The sequence below is a fragment of the Ambystoma mexicanum genome, unplaced genomic scaffold, assembly GCF_040938575.1.
Source record: "Ambystoma mexicanum isolate Mex_15411 unplaced genomic scaffold, UKY_AmexF1_1 Mex_scaf1, whole genome shotgun sequence".
Classification (NCBI taxonomy): domain Eukaryota; kingdom Metazoa; phylum Chordata; class Amphibia; order Caudata; family Ambystomatidae; genus Ambystoma; species Ambystoma mexicanum.
The window spans coordinates 1,149,835-1,173,260 of NW_027182324.1; the positions used below are offsets into that span (position 1 = coordinate 1,149,835).

A 23,426-nucleotide genomic window follows, 5' to 3' on the forward strand; every position below is an offset into this window, starting at 1 on the left:
TTGGTTAAAGCGCCTGTCTAGTAAACAGGAGATCCTGAGTTTGAATGTCAGCAGCGCCTGTCTGCTTTTTTTTCGACCAATATGTCTCCCCAATGTTAAAACTTTGTACAAAGATTGCTATTTCATGCTATTTAGAAGCACAGTCAGGCTTGAAATGTTGGCAAAGCCTCCAAGAACTCTGGACTCCACTACCTTAGAGTCATATTGCCCAAGGTTGCGATGCCATCAGAAATAGCACATATTAGAATGAGCAATTCATATTTCCTGCTTAATTTTTTGTAAAAGAAGCAAAGGTACGCCTGAACCGTGACTTGAACCCTGGACCCTCAGATTAAAAGTCTGATGCTCTACCGACTGAGCTATCCAGGCACAGGGATCACTGCCCATTTGAAACTTGATTTTCACTCTACAGCACCTCCATACATGGCTACCTCACTGGTCAATAAAGGAAATTAATTACTAGTGCATTACACACATTTTGACACTGGAGACATAACTTTTTTCAGTCATTCCGTATCCAGATATAGAGATTTGCAGCATCTAGGACTTTAATGTTCACCCACTTACGGATTTGAATGTTTTGCCACATTCATGAGTGCAAACCTGCTCCCCAGTAAAGACGAACATGTGCTCCTCAATGCACACACTGGGCAATGCAGTCCACTCTAAATCGACGATTAATGACATGCTCGTTTTGTGCAATGGAGTTTCAGTCAATTGGAAAACATTTTGAAAAGTTATATTGCAACAGAAGCCCAGCGTTAAAAAAGTGGATTTCACTTCTAAATGATTACATGAGGAAGGAAAGGAGACCAGATGCAAAAAAGGTGCTGTGGCTTAGTTGGTTAAAGCGCCTGTCTAGTAAACCGGAGATCCTGAGTTCGAATCTCACCAGCGCCTGTCTGCTTTTTTTTCGACCAATCTGTCTCCCCAATATTAAAACTTTGTACAAAGATTGCTATTTCATGCTATTTAGAAGCACAGTCAGGCTTGAAATGTTGGCAAAGCATCCAAGAACTCTGGACTCCACTACCTTAGAGTCATATTGCCCAAGGTTGCGATGCCATCAGAAATAGCACATATTAGAATGAGCAATTCATATTTCCTGCTTAATTTTTTGTAAAAGAAGCAAAGGTACGCCTGAACAGGGACTTGAACCCTGGACCCTCAGATTAAAAGTCTGATGCTCTACCGACTGAGCTATCCAGGCACAGGGATCACTGCCCATTTGAAACTTGATTTTCACTCTACAGCACCTCCATAAATGGCTACCTCACTGGTCAATAAAGGAAATGAATTACTAGTGCATTACACACATTTTGACACTGGAGACATAACTTTTTTCAGTCATTCCGTATCCAGATATAGAGATTTGCAGCATGTAGGACTTTAATGGTCACCCACTTACGGATTTGAATGTTTTGCCACATTCATGAGTGCAAACTTGCTCCCCAGTAAAGACGAACATGTGCTCCTCAATGCACACACTGGGCAATGCAGTCCACTCTAAATCGACGATTAATGACATGCTCGTTTTGTGCAATGGAGTTTCAGTCAATTGGAAAACATTTTGAAAAGTTATATTGCTACAGAAGCCTAGCCTTAAAAAAAGTGGATTTCACTTCTAAATGATTACATGAGGAAGGAAAGGAGACCAGATGCAAAAAAGGTGCTGTGGCTTAGTTGGTTAAAGCGCCTGTCTAGTAAACAGGAGATCCTGAGTTTGAATGTCAGCAGCGCCTGTCTGCTTTTTTTTCGACCAATCTGTCTCCCCAATGTTAAAACTTTGTACAAAGATTGCTATTTCATGCTATTTAGAAGCACAGTCAGGCTTGAAATGTTGGCAAAGCCTCCAAGAACTCTGGACTCCACTACCTTAGAGTCATATTGCCCAAGGTTGCGATGCCATCAGAAATAGCACATATTAGAATGAGCAATTCATATTTCCTGCTTAATTTTTTGTAAAAGAAGCAAAGGTACGCCTGAACCGTGACTTGAACCCTGGACCCTCAGATTAAAAGTCTGATGCTCTACCGACTGAGCTATCCAGGCACAGGGATCACTGCCCATTTGAAACTTGATTTTCACTCTACAGCACCTCCATACATGGCTACCTCACTGGTCAATAAAGGAAATTAATTACTAGTGCATTACACACATTTTGACACTGGAGACATAACTTTTTTCAGTCATTCCGTATCCAGATATAGAGATTTGCAGCATCTAGGACTTTAATGTTCACCCACTTACGGATTTGAATGTTTTGCCACATTCATGAGTGCAAACTTGCTCCCCAGTAAAGACGAACATGTGCTCCTCAATGCACACACTGGGCAATGCAGTCCACTCTAAATCGACGATTAATGACATGCTCGTTTTGTGCAATGGAGTTTCAGTCAATTGGAAAACATTTTGAAAAGTTATATTGCAACAGAAGCCCAGCGTTAAAAAAGTGGATTTCACTTCTAAATGATTACATGAGGAAGGAAAGGAGACCAGATGCAAAAAAGGTGCTGTGGCTTAGTTGGTTAAAGCGCCTGTCTAGTAAACAGGAGATCCTGAGTTCGAATCTCACCAGCGCCTGTCTGCTTTTTTTTCGACCAATCTGTCTCCCCAATATTAAAACTTTGTACAAAGATTGCTATTTCATGCTATTTAGAAGCACAGTCAGGCTTGAAATGTTGGCAAAGCATCCAAGAACTCTGGACTCCACTACCTTAGAGTCATATTGCCCAAGGTTGCGATGCCATCAGAAATAGCACATATTAGAATGAGCAATTCATATTTCCTGCTTAATTTTTTGTAAAAGAAGCAAAGGTACGCCTAAACAGGGACTTGAACCCTGGACCCTCAGATTAAAAGTCTGATGCTCTACCGACTGAGCTATCCAGGCACAGGGATTACTGCCCATTTGAAACTTGATTTTCACTCTACAGCACCTCCATACATGGCTACCTCACTGGGCAATAAAGGAAATGAATTACTAGTGCATTACACACATTTTGACACTGGAGACATAACTTTTTTCAGTCATTCCGTATCCAGATATAGAGATTTGCAGCATCTAGGACTTTAATGTTCACCCACTTACGGATTTGAATGTTTTGCCACATTCATGAGTGCAAACTTGCTCCCCAGTAAAGACGAACATGTGCTCCTCAATGCACACACTGGGCAATGCAGTCCACTCTAAATCGACGATTAATGACATGCTCGTTTTGTGCAATGGAGTTTCAGTCAATTGGAAAACATTTTGAAAAGTTATATTGCAACAGAAGCCCAGCCTTAAAAAAGTGGATTTCACTTCTAAATGATTACATGAGGAAGGAAAGGAGACCAGATGCAAAAAAGGTGCTGCGGCTTAGTTGGTTAAAGCGCCTGTCTAGTAAACAGGAGATCCTGAGTTCGAATCTCAGCAGCGCCTGTCTGCTTTTTTTTCGACCAATCTGTCTCCCCAATATTAAAACTTTGTACAAAGATTGCTATTTCATGCTATTTAGAAGCACAGTCAGGCTTGAAATGTTGGCAAAGCATCCAAGAACTCTGGACTCCACTACCTTAGAGTCATATTGCCCAAGGTTGCGATGCCATCAGAAATAGCACATATTAGAATGAGCAATTCATATTTCCTGCTTAATTTTTTGTAAAAGAAGCAAAGGTACGCCTGAACAGGGACTTGAACCCTGGACCCTCAGATTAAAAGTCTGATGCTCTACCGACTGAGCTATCCAGGCACAGGGATCACTGCCCATTTGAAACTTGATTTTCACTCTACAGCACCTCCATACATGGCTACCTCACTGGTCAATAAAGGAAATGAATTACTAGTGCATTACACACATTTTGACACTGGAGACATAACTTTTTTCAGTCATTCCGTATCCAGATATAGAGATTTGCAGCATCTAAGACTTTAATGTTCACCCACTTACGGATTTGAATGTTTTGCCACATTCATGAGTGCAAACTTGCTCCCCAGTAAAGACGAACATGTGCTCCTCAATGCACACACTGGGCAATGCAGTCCACTCTAAATCGACGATTAATGACATGCTCGTTTTGTGCAATGGAGTTTCAGTCAATTGGAAAACATTTTGAAAAGTTATATTGCAACAGAAGCCCAGCCTTAAAAAAGTGGATTTCACTTCTAAATGATTACATGAGGAAGGAAAGGAGACCAGATGCAAAAAAGGTGCTGCGGCTTAGTTGGTTAAAGCGCCTGTCTAGTAAACAGGAGATCCTGAGTTCAAATCTCAGCAGCGCCTGTCTGCTTTTTTTTTCGACCAATCTGTCTCCCCAATATTAAAACTTTGTACAAAGATTGCTATTTCATGCTATTTAGAAGCACAGTCAGGCTTGAAATGTTGGCAAAGCATCCAAGAACTCTGGACTCCACTACCTTAGAGTCATATTGCCCAAGGTTGCGATGCCATCAGAAATAGCACATATTAGAATGAGCAATTCATATTTCCTGCTTAATTTTTTGTAAAAGAAGCAAAGGTACGCCTGAACAGGGACTTGAACCCTGGACCCTCAGATGAAAAGTCTGATGCTCTACCGACTGAGCTATCCAGGCACAGGGATCACTGCCCATTTGAAACTTGATTTTCACTCTACAGCACCTCCATACATGGCTACCTCACTGGTCAATAAAGGAAATGAATTACTAGTGCATTACACACATTTTGACACTGGAGACATAACTTTTTTCAGTCATTCCGTATCCAGATATAGAGATTTGCAGCATGTAGGACTTTAATGGTCACCCACTTACGGATTTGAATGTTTTGCCACATTCATGAGTGCAAACTTGCTCCCCAGTAAAGACGAACATGTGCTCCTCAATGCACACACTGGGCAATGCAGTCCACTCTAAATCGACGATTAATGACATGCTCGTTTTGTGCAATGGAGTTTCAGTCAATTGGAAAACATTTTGAAAAGTTATATTGCTACAGAAGCCTAGCCTTAAAAAAAGTGGATTTCACTTCTAAATGATTACATGAGGAAGGAAAGGAGACCAGATGCAAAAAAGGTGCTGCGGCTTAGTTGGTTAAAGCGCCTGTCTAGTAAACAGGAGATCCTGAGTTCGAATCTCAGCAGCGCCTGTCTGCTTTTTTTTCGACCAATCTGTCTCCCCAATATTAAAACTTTGTACAAAGATTGCTATTTCATGCTATTTAGAAGCACAGTCAGGCTTGAAATGTTGGCAAAGCATCCAAGAACTCTGGACTCCACTACCTTAGAGTCATATTGCCCAAGGTTGCGATGCCATCAGAAATAGCACATATTAGAATGAGCAATTCATATTTCCTGCTTAATTTTTTGTAAAAGAAGCAAAGGTACGCCTGAACAGGGACTTGAACCCTGGACCCTCAGATTAAAAGTCTGATGCTCTACCGACTGAGCTATCCAGGCACAGGGATCACTGCCCATTTGAAACTTGATTTTCACTCTACAGCACCTCCATACATGGCTACCTCACTGGTCAATAAAGGAAATGAATTACTAGTGCATTACACACATTTTGACACTGGAAACATAACTTTTTTCAGTCATTCCGTATCCAGATATAGAGATTTGCAGCATGTAGGACATTAATGGTCACCCACTTACGGATTTGAATGTTTTGCCACATTCATGAGTGCAAACTTGCTCCCCAGTAAAGACGAACATGTGCTCCTCAATGCACACACTGGGCAATGCAGTCCACTCTAAATCGACGATTAATGACATGCTCGTTTTGTGCAATGGAGTTTCAGTCAATTGGAAAACATTTTGAAAAGTTATATTGCAACAGAAGCCCAGCCTTAAAAAAGTGGATTTCACTTCTAAATGATTACATGAGGAAGGAAAGGAGACCAGATGCAAAAAAGGTGCTGCGGCTTAGTTGGTTAAAGCGCCTGTCTAGTAAACAGGAGATCCTGAGTTCGAATCTCAGCAGCGCCTGTCTGCTTTTTTTTCGACCAATCTGTCTCCCCAATATTAAAACTTTGTACAAAGATTGCTATTTCATGCTATTTAGAAGCACAGTCAGGCTTGAAATGTTGGCAAAGCATCCAAGAACTCTGGACTCCACTACCTTAGAGTCATATTGCCCAAGGTTGCGATGCCATCAGAAATAGCACATATTAGAATGAGCAATTCATATTTCCTGCTTAATTTTTTGTAAAAGAAGCAAAGGTACGCCTAAACAGGGACTTGAACCCTGGACCCTCAGATTAAAAGTCTGATGCTCTACCGACTGAGCTATCCAGGCACAGGGATTACTGCCCATTTGAAACTTGATTTTCACTCTACAGCACCTCCATACATGGCTACCTCACTGGGCAATAAAGGAAATGAATTACTAGTGCATTACACACATTTTGACACTGGAGACATAACTTTTTTCAGTCATTCCGTATCCAGATATAGAGATTTGCAGCATCTAGGACTTTAATGTTCACCCACTTACGGATTTGAATGTTTTGCCACATTCATGAGTGCAAACTTGCTCCCCAGTAAAGACGAACATGTGCTCCTCAATGCACACACTGGGCAATGCAGTCCACTCTAAATCGACGATTAATGACATGCTCGTTTTGTGCAATGGAGTTTCAGTCAATTGGAAAACATTTTGAAAAGTTATATTGCAACAGAAGCCCAGCCTTAAAAAAGTGTATTTCACTTCTAAATGATTACATGAGGAAGGAAAGGAGACCAGATGCAAAAAAGGTGCTGCGGCTTAGTTGGTTAAAGCGCCTGTCTAGTAAACAGGAGATCCTGAGTTCAAATCTCAGCAGCGCCTGTCTGCTTTTTTTTTCGACCAATCTGTCTCCCCAATATTAAAACTTTGTACAAAGATTGCTATTTCATGCTATTTAGAAGCACAGTCAGGCTTGAAATGTTGGCAAAGCATCCAAGAACTCTGGACTCCACTACCTTAGAGTCATATTGCCCAAGGTTGCGATGCCATCAGAAATAGCACATATTAGAATGAGCAATTCATATTTCCTGCTTAATTTTTTGTAAAAGAAGCAAAGGTACGCCTGAACAGGGACTTGAACCCTGGACCCTCAGATTAAAAGTCTGATGCTCTACCGACTGAGCTATCCAGGCACAGGGATCACTGCCCATTTGAAACTTGATTTTCACTCTACAGCACCTCCATACATGGCTACCTCACTGGTCAATAAAGGAAATGAATTACTAGTGCATTACACACATTTTGACACTGGAGACATAACTTTTTTCAGTCATTCCGTATCCAGATATAGAGATTTGCAGCATGTAGGACTTTAATGGTCACCCACTTACGGATTTGAATGTTTTGCCACATTCATGAGTGCAAACTTGCTCCCCAGTAAAGACGAACATGTGCTCCTCAATGCACACACTGGGCAATGCAGTCCACTCTAAATCGACGATTAATGACATGCTCGTTTTGTGCAATGGAGTTTCAGTCAATTGGAAAACATTTTGAAAAGTTATATTGCTACAGAAGCCTAGCCTTAAAAAAAGTGGATTTCACTTCTAAATGATTACATGAGGAAGGAAAGGAGACCAGATGCAAAAAAGGTGCTGTGGCTTAGTTGGTTAAAGCGCCTGTCTAGTAAACAGGAGATCCTGAGTTTGAATGTCAGCAGCGCCTGTCTGCTTTTTTTTCGACCAATATGTCTCCCCAATGTTAAAACTTTGTACAAAGATTGCTATTTCATGCTATTTAGAAGCACAGTCAGGCTTGAAATGTTGGCAAAGCCTCCAAGAACTCTGGACTCCACTACCTTAGAGTCATATTGCCCAAGGTTGCGATGCCATCAGAAATAGCACATATTAGAATGAGCAATTCATATTTCCTGCTTAATTTTTTGTAAAAGAAGCAAAGGTACGCCTGAACCGTGACTTGAACCCTGGACCCTCAGATTAAAAGTCTGATGCTCTACCGACTGAACTATCCAGGCACAGGGATCACTGCCCATTTGAAACTTGATTTTCACTCTACAGCACCTCCATACATGGCTACCTCACTGGTCAATAAAGGAAATTAATTACTAGTGCATTACACACATTTTGACACTGGAGACATAACTTTTTTCAGTCATTCCGTATCCAGATATAGAGATTTGCAGCATCTAGGACTTTAATGTTCACCCACTTACGGATTTGAATGTTTTGCCACATTCATGAGTGCAAACTTGCTCCCCAGTAAAGACGAACATGTGCTCCTCAATGCACACACTGGGCAATGCAGTCCACTCTAAATCGACGATTAATGACATGCTCGTTTTGTGCAATGGAGTTTCAGTCAATTGGAAAACATTTTGAAAAGTTATATTGCAACAGAAGCCCAGCGTTAAAAAAGTGGATTTCACTTCTAAATGATTACATGAGGAAGGAAAGGAGACCAGATGCAAAAAAGGTGCTGTGGCTTAGTTGGTTAAAGCGCCTGTCTAGTAAACAGGAGATCCTGAGTTTGAATGTCAGCAGCGCCTGTCTGCTTTTTTTTCGACCAATATGTCTCCCCAATGTTAAAACTTTGTACAAAGATTGCTATTTCATGCTATTTAGAAGCACAATCAGGCTTGAAATGTTGGCAAAGCCTCCAAGAACTCTGGACTCCACTACCTTAGAGTCATATTGCCCAAGGTTGCGATGCCATCAGAAATAGCACATATTAGAATGAGCAATTCATATTTCCTGCTTAATTTTTTGTAAAAGAAGCAAAGGTACGCCTGAACCGTGACTTGAACCCTGGACCCTCAGATTAAAAGTCTGATGCTCTACCGACTGAACTATCCAGGCACAGGGATCACTGCCCATTTGAAACTTGATTTTCACTCTACAGCACCTCCATACATGGCTACCTCACTGGTCAATAAAGGAAATTAATTACTAGTGCATTACACACATTTTGACACTGGAGACATAACTTTTTTCAGTCATTCCGTATCCAGATATAGAGATTTGCAGCATGTAGGACTTTAATGGTCACCCACTTACGGATTTGAATGTTTTGCCACATTCATGAGTGCAAACTTGCTCCCCAGTAAAGACGAACATGTGCTCCTCAATGCACACACTGGGCAATGCAGTCCACTCTAAATCGACGATTAATGACATGCTCGTTTTGTGCAATGGAGTTTCAGTCAATTGGAAAACATTTTGAAAAGTTATATTGCTACAGAAGCCTAGCCTTAAAAAAAGTGGATTTCACTTCTAAATGATTACATGAGGAAGGAAAGGAGACCAGATGCAAAAAAGGTGCTGTGGCTTAGTTGGTTAAAGCGCCTGTCTAGTAAACAGGAGATCCTGAGTTTGAATGTCAGCAGCGCCTGTCTGCTTTTTTTTCGACCAATATGTCTCCCCAATGTTAAAACTTTGTACAAAGATTGCTATTTCATGCTATTTAGAAGCACAGTCAGGCTTGAAATGTTGGCAAAGCCTCCAAGAACTCTGGACTCCACTACCTTAGAGTCATATTGCCCAAGGTTGCGATGCCATCAGAAATAGCACATATTAGAATGAGCAATTCATATTTCCTGCTTAATTTTTTGTAAAAGAAGCAAAGGTACGCCTGAACCGTGACTTGAACCCTGGACCCTCAGATTAAAAGTCTGATGCTCTACCGACTGAACTATCCAGGCACAGGGATCACTGCCCATTTGAAACTTGATTTTCACTCTACAGCACCTCCATACATGGCTACCTCACTGGTCAATAAAGGAAATTAATTACTAGTGCATTACACACATTTTGACACTGGAGACATAACTTTTTTCAGTCATTCCGTATCCAGATATAGAGATTTGCAGCATCTAGGACTTTAATGTTCACCCACTTACGGATTTGAATGTTTTGCCACATTCATGAGTGCAAACTTGCTCCCCAGTAAAGACGAACATGTGCTCCTCAATGCACACACTGGGCAATGCAGTCCACTCTAAATCGACGATTAATGACATGCTCGTTTTGTGCAATGGAGTTTCAGTCAATTGGAAAACATTTTGAAAAGTTATATTGCAACAGAAGCCCAGCGTTAAAAAAGTGGATTTCACTTCTAAATGATTACATGAGGAAGGAAAGGAGACCAGATGCAAAAAAGGTGCTGTGGCTTAGTTGGTTAAAGCGCCTGTCTAGTAAACAGGAGATCCTGAGTTCGAATCTCACCAGCGCCTGTCTGCTTTTTTTTCGACCAATCTGTCTCCCCAATATTAAAACTTTGTACAAAGATTGCTATTTCATGCTATTTAGAAGCACAGTCAGGCTTGAAATGTTGGCAAAGCATCCAAGAACTCTGGACTCCACTACCTTAGAGTCATATTGCCCAAGGTTGCGATGCCATCAGAAATAGCACATATTAGAATGAGCAATTCATATTTCCTGCTTAATTTTTTGTAAAAGAAGCAAAGGTACGCCTGAACAGGGACTTGAACCCTGGACCCTCAGATTAAAAGTCTGATGCTCTACCGACTGAGCTATCCAGGCACAGGGATCACTGCCCATTTGAAACTTGATTTTCACTCTACAGCACCTCCATACATGGCTACCTCACTGGTCAATAAAGGAAATGAATTACTAGTGCATTACACACATTTTGACACTGGAGACATAACTTTTTTCAGTCATTCCGTATCCAGATATAGAGATTTGCAGCATGTAGGACTTTAATGGTCACCCACTTACGGATTTGAATGTTTTGCCACATTCATGAGTGCAAACTTGCTCCCCAGTAAAGACGAACATGTGCTCCTCAATGCACACACTGGGCAATGCAGTCCACTCTAAATCGACGATTAATGACATGCTCGTTTTGTGCAATGGAGTTTCAGTCAATTGGAAAACATTTTGAAAAGTTATATTGCTACAGAAGCCTAGCCTTAAAAAAAGTGGATTTCACTTCTAAATGATTACATGAGGAAGGAAAGGAGACCAGATGCAAAAAAGGTGCTGTGGCTTAGTTGGTTAAAGCGCCTGTCTAGTAAACAGGAGATCCTGAGTTTGAATGTCAGCAGCGCCTGTCTGCTTTTTTTTCGACCAATCTGTCTCCCCAATGTTAAAACTTTGTACAAAGATTGCTATTTCATGCTATTTAGAAGCACAGTCAGGCTTAAAATGTTGGCAAAGCCTCCAAGAACTCTGGACTCAACTACCTTAGAGTCATATTGCCCAAGGTTGCGATGCCATCAGAAATAGCACATATTAGAATGAGCAATTCATATTTCCTGCTTAATTTTTTGTAAAAGAAGCAAAGGTACGCCTGAACCGTGACTTGAACCCTGGACCCTCAGATTAAAAGTCTGATGCTCTACCGACTGAGCTATCCAGGCACAGGGATCACTGCCCATTTGAAACTTGATTTTCACTCTACAGCACCTCCATACATGGCTACCTCACTGGTCAATAAAGGAAATTAATTACTAGTGCATTACACACATTTTGACACTGGAGACATAACTTTTTTCAGTCATTCCGTATCCAGATATAGAGATTTGCAGCATGTAGGACTTTAATGGTCACCCACTTACGGATTTGAATGTTTTGCCACATTCATGAGTGCAAACTTGCTCCCCAGTAAAGACGAACATGTGCTCCTCAATGCACACACTGGGCAATGCAGTCCACTCTAAATCGACGATTAATGACATGCTCGTTTTGTGCAATGGAGTTTCAGTCAATTGGAAAACATTTTGAAAAGTTATATTGCTACAGAAGCCTAGCCTTAAAAAAAGTGGATTTCACTTCTAAATGATTACATGAGGAAGGAAAGGAGACCAGATGCAAAAAAGGTGCTGTGGCTTAGTTGGTTAAAGCGCCTGTCTAGTAAACAGGAGATCCTGAGTTTGAATGTCAGCAGCGCCTGTCTGCTTTTTTTTCGACCAATCTGTCTCCCCAATGTTAAAACTTTGTACAAAGATTGCTATTTCATGCTATTTAGAAGCACAGTCAGGCTTAAAATGTTGGCAAAGCCTCCAAGAACTCTGGACTCAACTACCTTAGAGTCATATTGCCCAAGGTTGCGATGCCATCAGAAATAGCACATATTAGAATGAGCAATTCATATTTCCTGCTTAATTTTTTGTAAAAGAAGCAAAGGTACGCCTGAACCGTGACTTGAACCCTGGACCCTCAGATTAAAAGTCTGATGCTCTACCGACTGAGCTATCCAGGCACAGGGATCACTGCCCATTTGAAACTTGATTTTCACTCTACAGCACCTCCATACATGGCTACCTCACTGGTCAATAAAGGAAATTAATTACTAGTGCATTACACACATTTTGACACTGGAGACATAACTTTTTTCAGTCATTCCGTATCCAGATATAGAGATTTGCAGCATCTAGGACTTTAATGTTCACCCACTTACGGATTTGAATGTTTTGCCACATTCATGAGTGCAAACTTGCTCCCCAGTAAAGACGAACATGTGCTCCTCAATGCACACACTGGGCAATGCCGTCCACTCTAAATCGACGATTAATGACATGCTCGTTTTGTGCAATGGAGTTTCAGTCAATTGGAAAACATTTTGAAAAGTTATATTGCAACAGAAGCCCAGCGTTAAAAAAGTGGATTTCACTTCTAAATGATTACATGAGGAAGGAAAGGAGACCAGATGCAAAAAAGGTGCTGTGGCTTAGTTGGTTAAAGCGCCTGTCTAGTAAACAGGAGATCCTGAGTTTGAATGTCAGCAGCGCCTGTCTGCTTTTTTTTCGACCAATATGTCTCCCCAATGTTAAAACTTTGTACAAAGATTGCTATTTCATGCTATTTAGAAGCACAGTCAGGCTTGAAATGTTGGCAAAGCCTCCAAGAACTCTGGACTCCACTACCTTAGAGTCATATTGCCCAAGGTTGCGATGCCATCAGAAATAGCACATATTAGAATGAGCAATTCATATTTCCTGCTTAATTTTTTGTAAAAGAAGCAAAGGTACGCCTGAACAGGGACTTGAACCCTGGACCCTCAGATTAAAAGTCTGATGCTCTACCGACTGAGCTATCCAGGCACAGGGATCACTGCCCATTTGAAACTTGATTTTCACTCTACAGCACCTCCATACATGGCTACCTCACTGGTCAATAAAGGAAATGAATTACTAGTGCATTACACACATTTTGACACTGGAGACATAACTTTTTTCAGTCATTCCGTATCCAGATATAGAGATTTGCAGCATGTAGGACTTTAATGGTCACCCACTTACGGATTTGAATGTTTTGCCACATTCATGAGTGCAAACTTGCTCCCCAGTAAAGACGAACATGTGCTCCTCAATGCACACACTGGGCAATGCAGTCCACTCTAAATCGACGATTAATGACATGCTCGTTTTGTGCAATGGAGTTTCAGTCAATTGGAAAACATTTTGAAAAGTTATATTGCAACAGAAGCCCAGCCTTAAAAAAGTGGATTTCACTTCTAAATGATTACATGAGGAAGGAAAGGAGACCAGATGCAAAAAAGGTGCTGCGGCTTAGTTGGTTAAAGCGCCTGTCTAGTAAACAGGAGATCCTGAGTTCGAATCTCAGCAGCGCCTGTCTGCTTTTTTTTCGACCAATCTGTCTCCCCAATATTAAAACTTTGTACAAAGATTGCTATTTCATGCTATTTAGAAGCACAGTCAGGCTTGAAATGTTGGCAAAGCATCCAAGAACTCTGGACTCCACTACCTTAGAGTCATATTGCCCAAGGTTGCGATGCCATCAGAAATAGCACATATTAGAATGAGCAATTCATATTTCCTGCTTAATTTTTTGTAAAAGAAGCAAAGGTACGCCTGAACAGGGACTTGAACCCTGGACCCTCAGATTAAAAGTCTGATGCTCTACCGACTGAGCTATCCAGGCACAGGGATTACTGCCCATTTGAAACTTGATTTTCACTCTACAGCACCTCCATACATGGCTACCTCACTGGGCAATAAAGGAAATGAATTACTAGTGCATTACACACATTTTGACACTGGAGACATAACTTTTTTCAGTCATTCCGTATCCAGATATAGAGATTTGCAGCATCTAGGACTTTAATGTTCACCCACTTACGGATTTGAATGTTTTGCCACATTCATGAGTGCAAACTTGCTCCCCAGTAAAGACGAACATGTGCTCCTCAATGCACACACTGGGCAATGCAGTCCACTCTAAATCGACGATTAATGACATGCTCGTTTTGTGCAATGGAGTTTCAGTCAATTGGAAAACATTTTGAAAAGTTATATTGCTACAGAAGCCTAGCCTTAAAAAAAGTGGATTTCACTTCTAAATGATTACATGAGGAAGGAAAGGAGACCAGATGCAAAAAAGGTGCTGTGGCTTAGTTGGTTAAAGCGCCTGTCTAGTAAACAGGAGATCCTGAGTTTGAATGTCAGCAGCGCCTGTCTGCTTTTTTTTCGACCAATATGTCTCCCCAATGTTAAAACTTTGTACAAAGATTGCTATTTCATGCTATTTAGAAGCACAGTCAGGCTTGAAATGTTGGCAAAGCCTCCAAGAACTCTGGACTCCACTACCTTAGAGTCATATTGCCCAAGGTTGCGATGCCATCAGAAATAGCACATATTAGAATGAGCAATTCATATTTCCTGCTTAATTTTTTGTAAAAGAAGCAAAGGTACGCCTGAACAGGGACTTGAACCCTGGACCCTCAGATTAAAAGTCTGATGCTCTACCGACTGAGCTATCCAGGCACAGGGATCACTGCCCATTTGAAACTTGATTTTCACTCTACAGCACCTCCATACATGGCTACCTCACTGGTCAATAAAGGAAATGAATTACTAGTGCATTACACACATTTTGACACTGGAGACATAACTTTTTTCAGTCATTCCGTATCCAGATATAGAGATTTGCAGCATGTAGGACTTTAATGGTCACCCACTTACGGATTTGAATGTTTTGCCACATTCATGAGTGCAAACTTGCTCCCCAGTAAAGACGAACATGTGCTCCTCAATGCACACACTGGGCAATGCAGTCCACTCTAAATCGACGATTAATGACATGCTCGTTTTGTGCAATGGAGTTTCAGTCAATTGGAAAACATTTTGAAAAGTTATATTGCAACAGAAGCCCAGCCTTAAAAAAGTGGATTTCACTTCTAAATGATTACATGAGGAAGGAAAGGAGACCAGATGCAAAAAAGGTGCTGCGGCTTAGTTGGTTAAAGCGCCTGTCTAGTAAACAGGAGATCCTGAGTTCGAATCTCAGCAGCGCCTGTCTGCTTTTTTTTCGACCAATCTGTCTCCCCAATATTAAAACTTTGTACAAAGATTGCTATTTCATGCTATTTAGAAGCACAGTCAGGCTTGAAATGTTGGCAAAGCATCCAAGAACTCTGGACTCCACTACCTTAGAGTCATATTGCCCAAGGTTGCGATGCCATCAGAAATAGCACATATTAGAATGAGCAATTCATATTTCCTGCTTAATTTTTTGTAAAAGAAGCAAAGGTACGCCTGAACAGGGACTTGAACCCTGGACCCTCAGATTAAAAGTCTGATGCTCTACCGACTGAGCTATCCAGGCACAGGGATTACTGCCCATTTGAAACTTGATTTTCACTCTACAGCACCTCCATACATGGCTACCTCACTGGGCAATAAAGGAAATGAATTACTAGTGCATTACACACATTTTGACACTGGAGACATAACTTTTTTCAGTCATTCCGTATCCAGATATAGAGATTTGCAGCATCTAGGACTTTAATGTTCACCCACTTACGGATTTGAATGTTTTGCCACATTCATGAGTGCAAACTTGCTCCCCAGTAAAGACGAACATGTGCTCCTCAATGCACACACTGGGCAATGCAGTCCACTCTAAATCGACGATTAATGACATGCTCGTTTTGTGCAATGGAGTTTCAGTCAATTGGAAAACATTTTGAAAAGTTATATTGCTACAGAAGCCTAGCCTTAAAAAAAGTGGATTTCACTTCTAAATGATTACATGAGGAAGGAAAGGAGACCAGATGCAAAAAAGGTGCTGTGGCTTAGTTGGTTAAAGCGCCTGTCTAGTAAACAGGAGATCCTGAGTTTGAATGTCAGCAGCGCCTGTCTGCTTTTTTTTCGACCAATATGTCTCCCCAATGTTAAAACTTTGTACAAAGATTGCTATTTCATGCTATTTAGAAGCACAGTCAGGCTTGAAATGTTGGCAAAGCCTCCAAGAACTCTGGACTCCACTACCTTAGAGTCATATTGCCCAAGGTTGCGATGCCATCAGAAATAGCACATATTAGAATGAGCAATTCATATTTCCTGCTTAATTTTTTGTAAAAGAAGCAAAGGTACGCCTGAACCGTGACTTGAACCCTGGACCCTCAGATTAAAAGTCTGATGCTCTACCGACTGAGCTATCCAGGCACAGGGATCACTGCCCATTTGAAACTTGATTTTCACTCTACAGCACCTCCATACATGGCTACCTCACTGGTCAATAAAGGAAATTAATTACTAGTGCATTACACACATTTTGACACTGGAGACATAACTTTTTTCAGTCATTCCGTATCCAGATATAGAGATTTGCAGCATCTAGGACTTTAATGTTCACCCACTTACGGATTTGAATGTTTTGCCACATTCATGAGTGCAAACTTGCTCCCCAGTAAAGACGAACATGTGCTCCTCAATGCACACACTGGGCAATGCAGTCCACTCTAAATCGACGATTAATGACATGCTCGTTTTGTGCAATGGAGTTTCAGTCAATTGGAAAACATTTTGAAAAGTTATATTGCAACAGAAGCCCAGCGTTAAAAAAGTGGATTTCACTTCTAAATGATTACATGAGGAAGGAAAGGAGACCAGATGCAAAAAAGGTGCTGTGGCTTAGTTGGTTAAAGCGCCTGTCTAGTAAACAGGAGATCCTGAGTTCGAATCTCACCAGCGCCTGTCTGCTTTTTTTTCGACCAATCTGTCTCCCCAATATTAACACTTTGTACAAAGTTTGCTATTTCATGCTATTTAGAAGCACAGTCAGGCTTGAAATGTTGGCAAAGCATCCAAGAACTCTGGACTCCACTACCTTAGAGTCATATTGCCCAAGGTTGCGATGCCATCAGAAATAGCACATATTAGAATGAGCAATTCATATTTCCTGCTTAATTTTTTGTAAAAGAAGCAAAGGTACGCCTGAACAGGGACTTGAACCCTGGACCCTCAGATTAAAAGTCTGATGCTCTACCGACTGAGCTATCCAGGCACAGGGATCACTGCCCATTTGAAACTTGATTTTCACTCTACAGCACCTCCATACATGGCTACCTCACTGGTCAATAAAGGAAATGAATTACTAGTGCATTACACACATTTTGACACTGGAGACATAACTTTTTTCAGTCATTCCGTATCCAGATATAGAGATTTGCAGCATGTAGGACTTTAATGGTCACCCACTTACGGATTTGAATGTTTTGCCACATTCATGAGTGCAAACTTGCTCCCCAGTAATGACGAACATGTGCTCCTCAATGCACACACTGGGCAATGCAGTCCACTCTAAATCGACGATTAATGACATGCTCGTTTTGTGCAATGGAGTTTCAGTCAATTGGAAAACATTTTGAAAAGTTATATTGCAACAGAAGCCCAGCCTTAAAAAAAAGTGGATTTCACTTCTAAATGATTACATGAGGAAGGAAAGGAGACCAGATGCAAAAAAGGTGCTGTGGCTTAGTTGGTTAAAGCGCCTGTCTAGTAAAAAGGAGATCCTGAGTTTGAATCTCAGCAGCGCCTCTCTGCTTTTTTTTTCGACCAATCTGTCTCCCCAATATTAAAACTTTGTACAAAGATTGCTATTTCATGCTATTTAGAAGCACAGTCAGGCTTGAAATGTTGGCAAAGCACCCAAGAACTCTGGTCTCCACTACCTTAGAGTCATATTGCCCAAGGTTGCGATGCCATCAGAAATAGCAAATATTAGAATGAGCAATTCATATTTCCTGCTTAATTTATTGTAAAAGAAGCAAAGGTACGCCTGAACAGGGACTTGAACCCTGGACCCTGAGATTAAAAGTCTGATGCTCTACCGACTGAGCTATCCAGGCACAGGGATCACTGCCATTTGAAACTTGATTTTCACTCTACAGCACCTCCATACATGGCTACCTCACTGGTCAATAAAGGAAATGAATTACTAGTGCATTACACACATTTTGACACTGGAGACATAACTTTTTTCAGTCATTCCGTATCCAGATATAGAGATTTGCAGCATGTAGGACTTTAATGGTCATCCAGCCCACGCATTTGAATGTTTTGCCGCATTCATGAGTGCAAACTTGCTCACCAGTAAAGACGTACATGTGCTCCTCAATGCACACACTGGGCAATGCAGTCCACTCTAAATCGTCGATTACTGACATGCTCGTTTTGTGCAATGGAGTTTCAGTCAATTGGAAAACATTTTGAAAAGTTATATTGCAACAGAAGCCCAGCCTTAAAAAAGTGGATTTCACTTCTACATGATTACATGAGGAAGGAAAGGAGACCAGAAGCAAAAAAGGTGCTGCGGCTTAGTTGGTTAAAGCGCCTGTCTAGTAAACAGGAGATCCTGAGTTCAAATCTCAGCAGCGCCTGTCTGCTTTTTTTTCGACCAATCTGTCTCCCCAATATTAAAACTTTGTACAAAGATTGCTATTTCATGCTATTTAGAAGCACAGTCAGGCTTGAAATGTTGGCAAAGCATCCAAGAACTCTGGACTCCACTACCTTAGAGTCATATTGCCCAAGGTTGCGATGCCATCAGAAATAGCACATATTAGAATGAGCAATTCATATTTCCTGCTTAATTTTTTGTAAAAGAAGCAAAGGTACGCCTGAACAGGGACTTGAACCCTGGACCCTCAGATTAAAAGTCTGATGCTCTACCGACTGAGCTATCCAGGCACAGGGATTACTGCCCATTTGAAACTTGATTTTCACTCTACAGCACCTCCATACATGGCTACCTCACTGGTCAATAAAGGAAATGAATTACTAGTGCATTACACACATTTTGACACTGGAGACATAACTTTTTTCAGTCATTCCGTATCCAGATATAGAGATTTGCAGCATCTAGGACTTTAATGTTCACCCACTTACGGATTTGAATGTTTTGCCACATTCATGAGTGCAAACTTGCTCCCCAGTAAAGACGAACATGTGCTCCTCAATGCACACACTGGGCAATGCAGTCCACTCTAAATCGACGATTAATGACATGCTCGTTTTGTGCAATGGAGTTTCAGTCAATTGGAAAACATTTTGAAAAGTTATATTGCAACAGAAGCCCAGCCTTAAAAAAGTGTATTTCACTTCTAAATGATTACATGAGGAAGGAAAGGAGACCAGATGCAAAAAAGGTGCTGCGGCTTAGTTGGTTAAAGCGCCTGTCTAGTAAACAGGAGATCCTGAGTTCAAATCTCAGCAGCGCCTGTCTGCTTTTTTTTCGACCAATCTGTCTCCCCAATATTAAAACTTTGTACAAAGATTGCTATTTCATGCTATTTAGAAGCACAGTCAGGCTTGAAATGTTGGCAAAGCATCCAAGAACTCTGGACTCCACTACCTTAGAGTCATATTGCCCAAGGTTGCGATGCCATCAGAAATAGCACATATTAGAATGAGCAATTCATATTTCCTGCTTAATTTTTTGTAAAAGAAGCAAAGGTACGCCTGAACAGGGACTTGAACCCTGGACCCTCAGATTAAAAGTCTGATGCTCTACCGACTGAGCTATCCAGGCACAGGGATCACTGCCCATTTGAAACTTGATTTTCACTCTACAGCACCTCCATACATGGCTACCTCACTGGTCAATAAAGGAAATGAATTACTAGTGCATTACACACATTTTGACACTGGAGACATAACTTTTTTCAGTCATTCCGTATCCAGATATAGAGATTTGCAGCATGTAGGACTTTAATGGTCACCCACTTACGGATTTGAATGTTTTGCCACATTCATGAGTGCAAACTTGCTCCCCAGTAAAGACGAACATGTGCTCCTCAATGCACACACTGGGCAATGCAGTCCACTCTAAATCGACGATTAATGACATGCTCGTTTTGTGCAATGGAGTTTCAGTCAATTGGAAAACATTTTGAAAAGTTATATTGCTACAGAAGCCTAGCCTTAAAAAAAGTGGATTTCACTTCTAAATGATTACATGAGGAAGGAAAGGAGACCAGATGCAAAAAAGGTGCTGTGGCTTAGTTGGTTAAAGCGCCTGTCTAGTAAACAGGAGATCCTGAGTTTGAATGTCAGCAGCGCCTGTCTGCTTTTTTTTCGACCAATATGTCTCCCCAATGTTAAAACTTTGTACAAAGATTGCTATTTCATGCTATTTAGAAGCACAGTCAGGCTTGAAATGTTGGCAAAGCCTCCAAGAACTCTGGACTCCACTACCTTAGAGTCATATTGCCCAAGGTTGCGATGCCATCAGAAATAGCACATATTAGAATGAGCAATTCATATTTCCTGCTTAATTTTTTGTAAAAGAAGCAAAGGTACGCCTGAACAGGGACTTGAACCCTGGACCCTCAGATTAAAAGTCTGATGCTCTACCGACTGAGCTATCCAGGCACAGGGATCACTGCCCATTTGAAACTTGATTTTCACTCTACAGCACCTCCATACATGGCTACCTCACTGGTCAATAAAGGAAATGAATTACTAGTGCATTACACACATTTTGACACTGGAGACATAACTTTTTTCAGTCATTCCGTATCCAGATATAGAGATTTGCAGCATGTAGGACTTTAATGGTCACCCACTTACGGATTTGAATGTTTTGCCACATTCATGAGTGCAAACTTGCTCCCCAGTAAAGACGAACATGTGCTCCTCAATGCACACACTGGGCAATGCAGTCCACTCTAAATCGACGATTAATGACATGCTCGTTTTGTGCAATGGAGTTTCAGTCAATTGGAAAACATTTTGAAAAGTTATATTGCAACAGAAGCCCAGCCTTAAAAAAGTGGATTTCACTTCTAAATGATTACATGAGGAAGGAAAGGAGACCAGATGCAAAAAAGGTGCTGCGGCTTAGTTGGTTAAAGCGCCTGTCTAGTAAACAGGAGATCCTGAGTTCGAATCTCAGCAGCGCCTGTCTGCTTTTTTTTCGACCAATCTGTCTCCCCAATATTAAAACTTTGTACAAAGATTGCTATTTCATGCTATTTAGAAGCACAGTCAGGCTTGAAATGTTGGCAAAGCATCCAAGAACTCTGGACTCCACTACCTTAGAGTCATATTGCCCAAGGTTGCGATGCCATCAGAAATAGCACATATTAGAATGAGCAATTCATATTTCCTGCTTAATTTTTTGTAAAAGAAGCAAAGGTACGCCTGAACAGGGACTTGAACCCTGGACCCTCAGATTAAAAGTCTGATGCTCTACCGACTGAGCTATCCAGGCACAGGGATTACTGCCCATTTGAAACTTGATTTTCACTCTACAGCACCTCCATACATGGCTACCTCACTGGGCAATAAAGGAAATGAATTACTAGTGCATTACACACATTTTGACACTGGAGACATAACTTTTTTCAGTCATTCCGTATCCAGATATAGAGATTTGCAGCATCTAGGACTTTAATGTTCACCCACTTACGGATTTGAATGTTTTGCCACATTCATGAGTGCAAACTTGCTCCCCAGTAAAGACGAACATGTGCTCCTCAATGCACACACTGGGCAATGCAGTCCACTCTAAATCGACGATTAATGACATGCTCGTTTTGTGCAATGGAGTTTCAGTCAATTGGAAAACATTTTGAAAAGTTATATTGCAACAGAAGCCCAGCCTTAAAAAAGTGGATTTCACTTCTAAATGATTACATGAGGAAGGAAAGGAGACCAGATGCAAAAAAGGTGCTGCGGCTTAGTTGGTTAAAGCGCCTGTCTAGTAAACAGGAGATCCTGAGTTCGAATCTCAGCAGCGCCTGTCTGCTTTTTTTTCGACCAATCTGTCTCCCCAATATTAAAACTTTGTACAAAGATTGCTATTTCATGCTATTTAGAAGCACAGTCAGGCTTGAAATGTTGGCAAAGCATCCAAGAACTCTGGACTCCACTACCTTAGAGTCATATTGCCCAAGGTTGCGATGCCATCAGAAATAGCACATATTAGAATGAGCAATTCATATTTCCTGCTTAATTTTTTGTAAAAGAAGCAAAGGTACGCCTGAACAGGGACTTGAACCCTGGACCCTCAGATTAAAAGTCTGATGCTCTACCGACTGAGCTATCCAGGCACAGGGATTACTGCCCATTTGAAACTTGATTTTCACTCTACAGCACCTCCATACATGGCTACCTCACTGGGCAATAAAGGAAATGAATTACTAGTGCATTACACACATTTTGACACTGGAGACATAACTTTTTTCAGTCATTCCGTATCCAGATATAGAGATTTGCAGCATCTAGGACTTTAATGTTCACCCACTTACGGATTTGAATGTTTTGCCACATTCATGAGTGCAAACTTGCTCCCCAGTAAAGACGAACATGTGCTCCTCAATGCACACACTGGGCAATGCAGTCCACTCTAAATCGACGATTAATGACATGCTCGTTTTGTGCAATGGAGTTTCAGTCAATTGGAAAACATTTTGAAAAGTTATATTGCTACAGAAGCCTAGCCTTAAAAAAAGTGGATTTCACTTCTAAATGATTACATGAGGAAGGAAAGGAGACCAGATGCAAAAAAGGTGCTGTGGCTTAGTTGGTTAAAGCGCCTGTCTAGTAAACAGGAGATCCTGAGTTTGAATGTCAGCAGCGCCTGTCTGCTTTTTTTTCGACCAATATGTCTCCCCAATGTTAAAACTTTGTACAAAGATTGCTATTTCATGCTATTTAGAAGCACAGTCAGGCTTGAAATGTTGGCAAAGCCTCCAAGAACTCTGGACTCCACTACCTTAGAGTCATATTGCCCAAGGTTGCGATGCCATCAGAAATAGCACATATTAGAATGAGCAATTCATATTTCCTGCTTAATTTTTTGTAAAAGAAGCAAAGGTACGCCTGAACCGTGACTTGAACCCTGGACCCTCAGATTAAAAGTCTGATGCTCTACCGACTGAGCTATCCAGGCACAGGGATCACTGCCCATTTGAAACTTGATTTTCACTCTACAGCACCTCCATACATGGCTACCTCACTGGTCAATAAAGGAAATTAATTACTAGTGCATTACACACATTTTGACACTGGAGACATAACTTTTTTCAGTCATTCCGTATCCAGATATAGAGATTTGCAGCATCTAGGACTTTAATGTTCACCCACTTACGGATTTGAATGTTTTGCCACATTCATGAGTGCAAACTTGCTCCCCAGTAAAGACGAACATGTGCTCCTCAATGCACACACTGGGCAATGCAGTCCACTCTAAATCGACGATTAATGACATGCTCGTTTTGTGCAATG

General features: G+C 41.1%; 15 non-coding genes across 15 annotated transcripts; all 15 read right to left on the reverse strand.

Moving 5' to 3' along the window:
- Positions 1-1,137: 1,137 nt before the first annotated feature.
- TRNAK-UUU (transfer RNA lysine (anticodon UUU)) lies at positions 1,138-1,210 on the reverse strand. The gene has a single exon. It is a non-coding gene; the product is annotated as a tRNA-Lys (tRNA).
- Positions 1,211-3,661: 2,451 nt separating this feature from the next.
- TRNAK-UUU (transfer RNA lysine (anticodon UUU)) lies at positions 3,662-3,734 on the reverse strand. Its single transcript has one exon. It is a non-coding gene; the product is annotated as a tRNA-Lys (tRNA).
- Positions 3,735-5,345: 1,611 nt separating this feature from the next.
- TRNAK-UUU (transfer RNA lysine (anticodon UUU)) lies at positions 5,346-5,418 on the reverse strand. Its single transcript has one exon. It is a non-coding gene; the product is annotated as a tRNA-Lys (tRNA).
- A 1,610-nt stretch (positions 5,419-7,028) lies between these two features.
- Positions 7,029-7,101, reverse strand: TRNAK-UUU (transfer RNA lysine (anticodon UUU)). Its single transcript has one exon. It is a non-coding gene; the product is annotated as a tRNA-Lys (tRNA).
- Positions 7,102-10,394: 3,293 nt separating this feature from the next.
- Positions 10,395-10,467, reverse strand: TRNAK-UUU (transfer RNA lysine (anticodon UUU)). The gene has a single exon. It is a non-coding gene; the product is annotated as a tRNA-Lys (tRNA).
- Positions 10,468-12,919: 2,452 nt separating this feature from the next.
- Positions 12,920-12,992, reverse strand: TRNAK-UUU (transfer RNA lysine (anticodon UUU)). Its single transcript has one exon. It is a non-coding gene; the product is annotated as a tRNA-Lys (tRNA).
- Positions 12,993-13,760: 768 nt separating this feature from the next.
- Positions 13,761-13,833, reverse strand: TRNAK-UUU (transfer RNA lysine (anticodon UUU)). The gene has a single exon. It is a non-coding gene; the product is annotated as a tRNA-Lys (tRNA).
- Positions 13,834-14,602: 769 nt separating this feature from the next.
- On the reverse strand, positions 14,603-14,675 carry TRNAK-UUU (transfer RNA lysine (anticodon UUU)). The gene has a single exon. It is a non-coding gene; the product is annotated as a tRNA-Lys (tRNA).
- A 768-nt stretch (positions 14,676-15,443) lies between these two features.
- On the reverse strand, positions 15,444-15,516 carry TRNAK-UUU (transfer RNA lysine (anticodon UUU)). The gene has a single exon. It is a non-coding gene; the product is annotated as a tRNA-Lys (tRNA).
- A 1,610-nt stretch (positions 15,517-17,126) lies between these two features.
- TRNAK-UUU (transfer RNA lysine (anticodon UUU)) lies at positions 17,127-17,199 on the reverse strand. Its single transcript has one exon. It is a non-coding gene; the product is annotated as a tRNA-Lys (tRNA).
- A 1,612-nt stretch (positions 17,200-18,811) lies between these two features.
- TRNAK-UUU (transfer RNA lysine (anticodon UUU)) lies at positions 18,812-18,884 on the reverse strand. Its single transcript has one exon. It is a non-coding gene; the product is annotated as a tRNA-Lys (tRNA).
- Positions 18,885-19,652: 768 nt separating this feature from the next.
- On the reverse strand, positions 19,653-19,725 carry TRNAK-UUU (transfer RNA lysine (anticodon UUU)). The gene has a single exon. It is a non-coding gene; the product is annotated as a tRNA-Lys (tRNA).
- A 769-nt stretch (positions 19,726-20,494) lies between these two features.
- Positions 20,495-20,567, reverse strand: TRNAK-UUU (transfer RNA lysine (anticodon UUU)). The gene has a single exon. It is a non-coding gene; the product is annotated as a tRNA-Lys (tRNA).
- Positions 20,568-21,335: 768 nt separating this feature from the next.
- On the reverse strand, positions 21,336-21,408 carry TRNAK-UUU (transfer RNA lysine (anticodon UUU)). The gene has a single exon. It is a non-coding gene; the product is annotated as a tRNA-Lys (tRNA).
- Positions 21,409-22,176: 768 nt separating this feature from the next.
- TRNAK-UUU (transfer RNA lysine (anticodon UUU)) lies at positions 22,177-22,249 on the reverse strand. Its single transcript has one exon. It is a non-coding gene; the product is annotated as a tRNA-Lys (tRNA).
- Between the last annotated feature and the right edge of the window lie 1,177 nt (positions 22,250-23,426).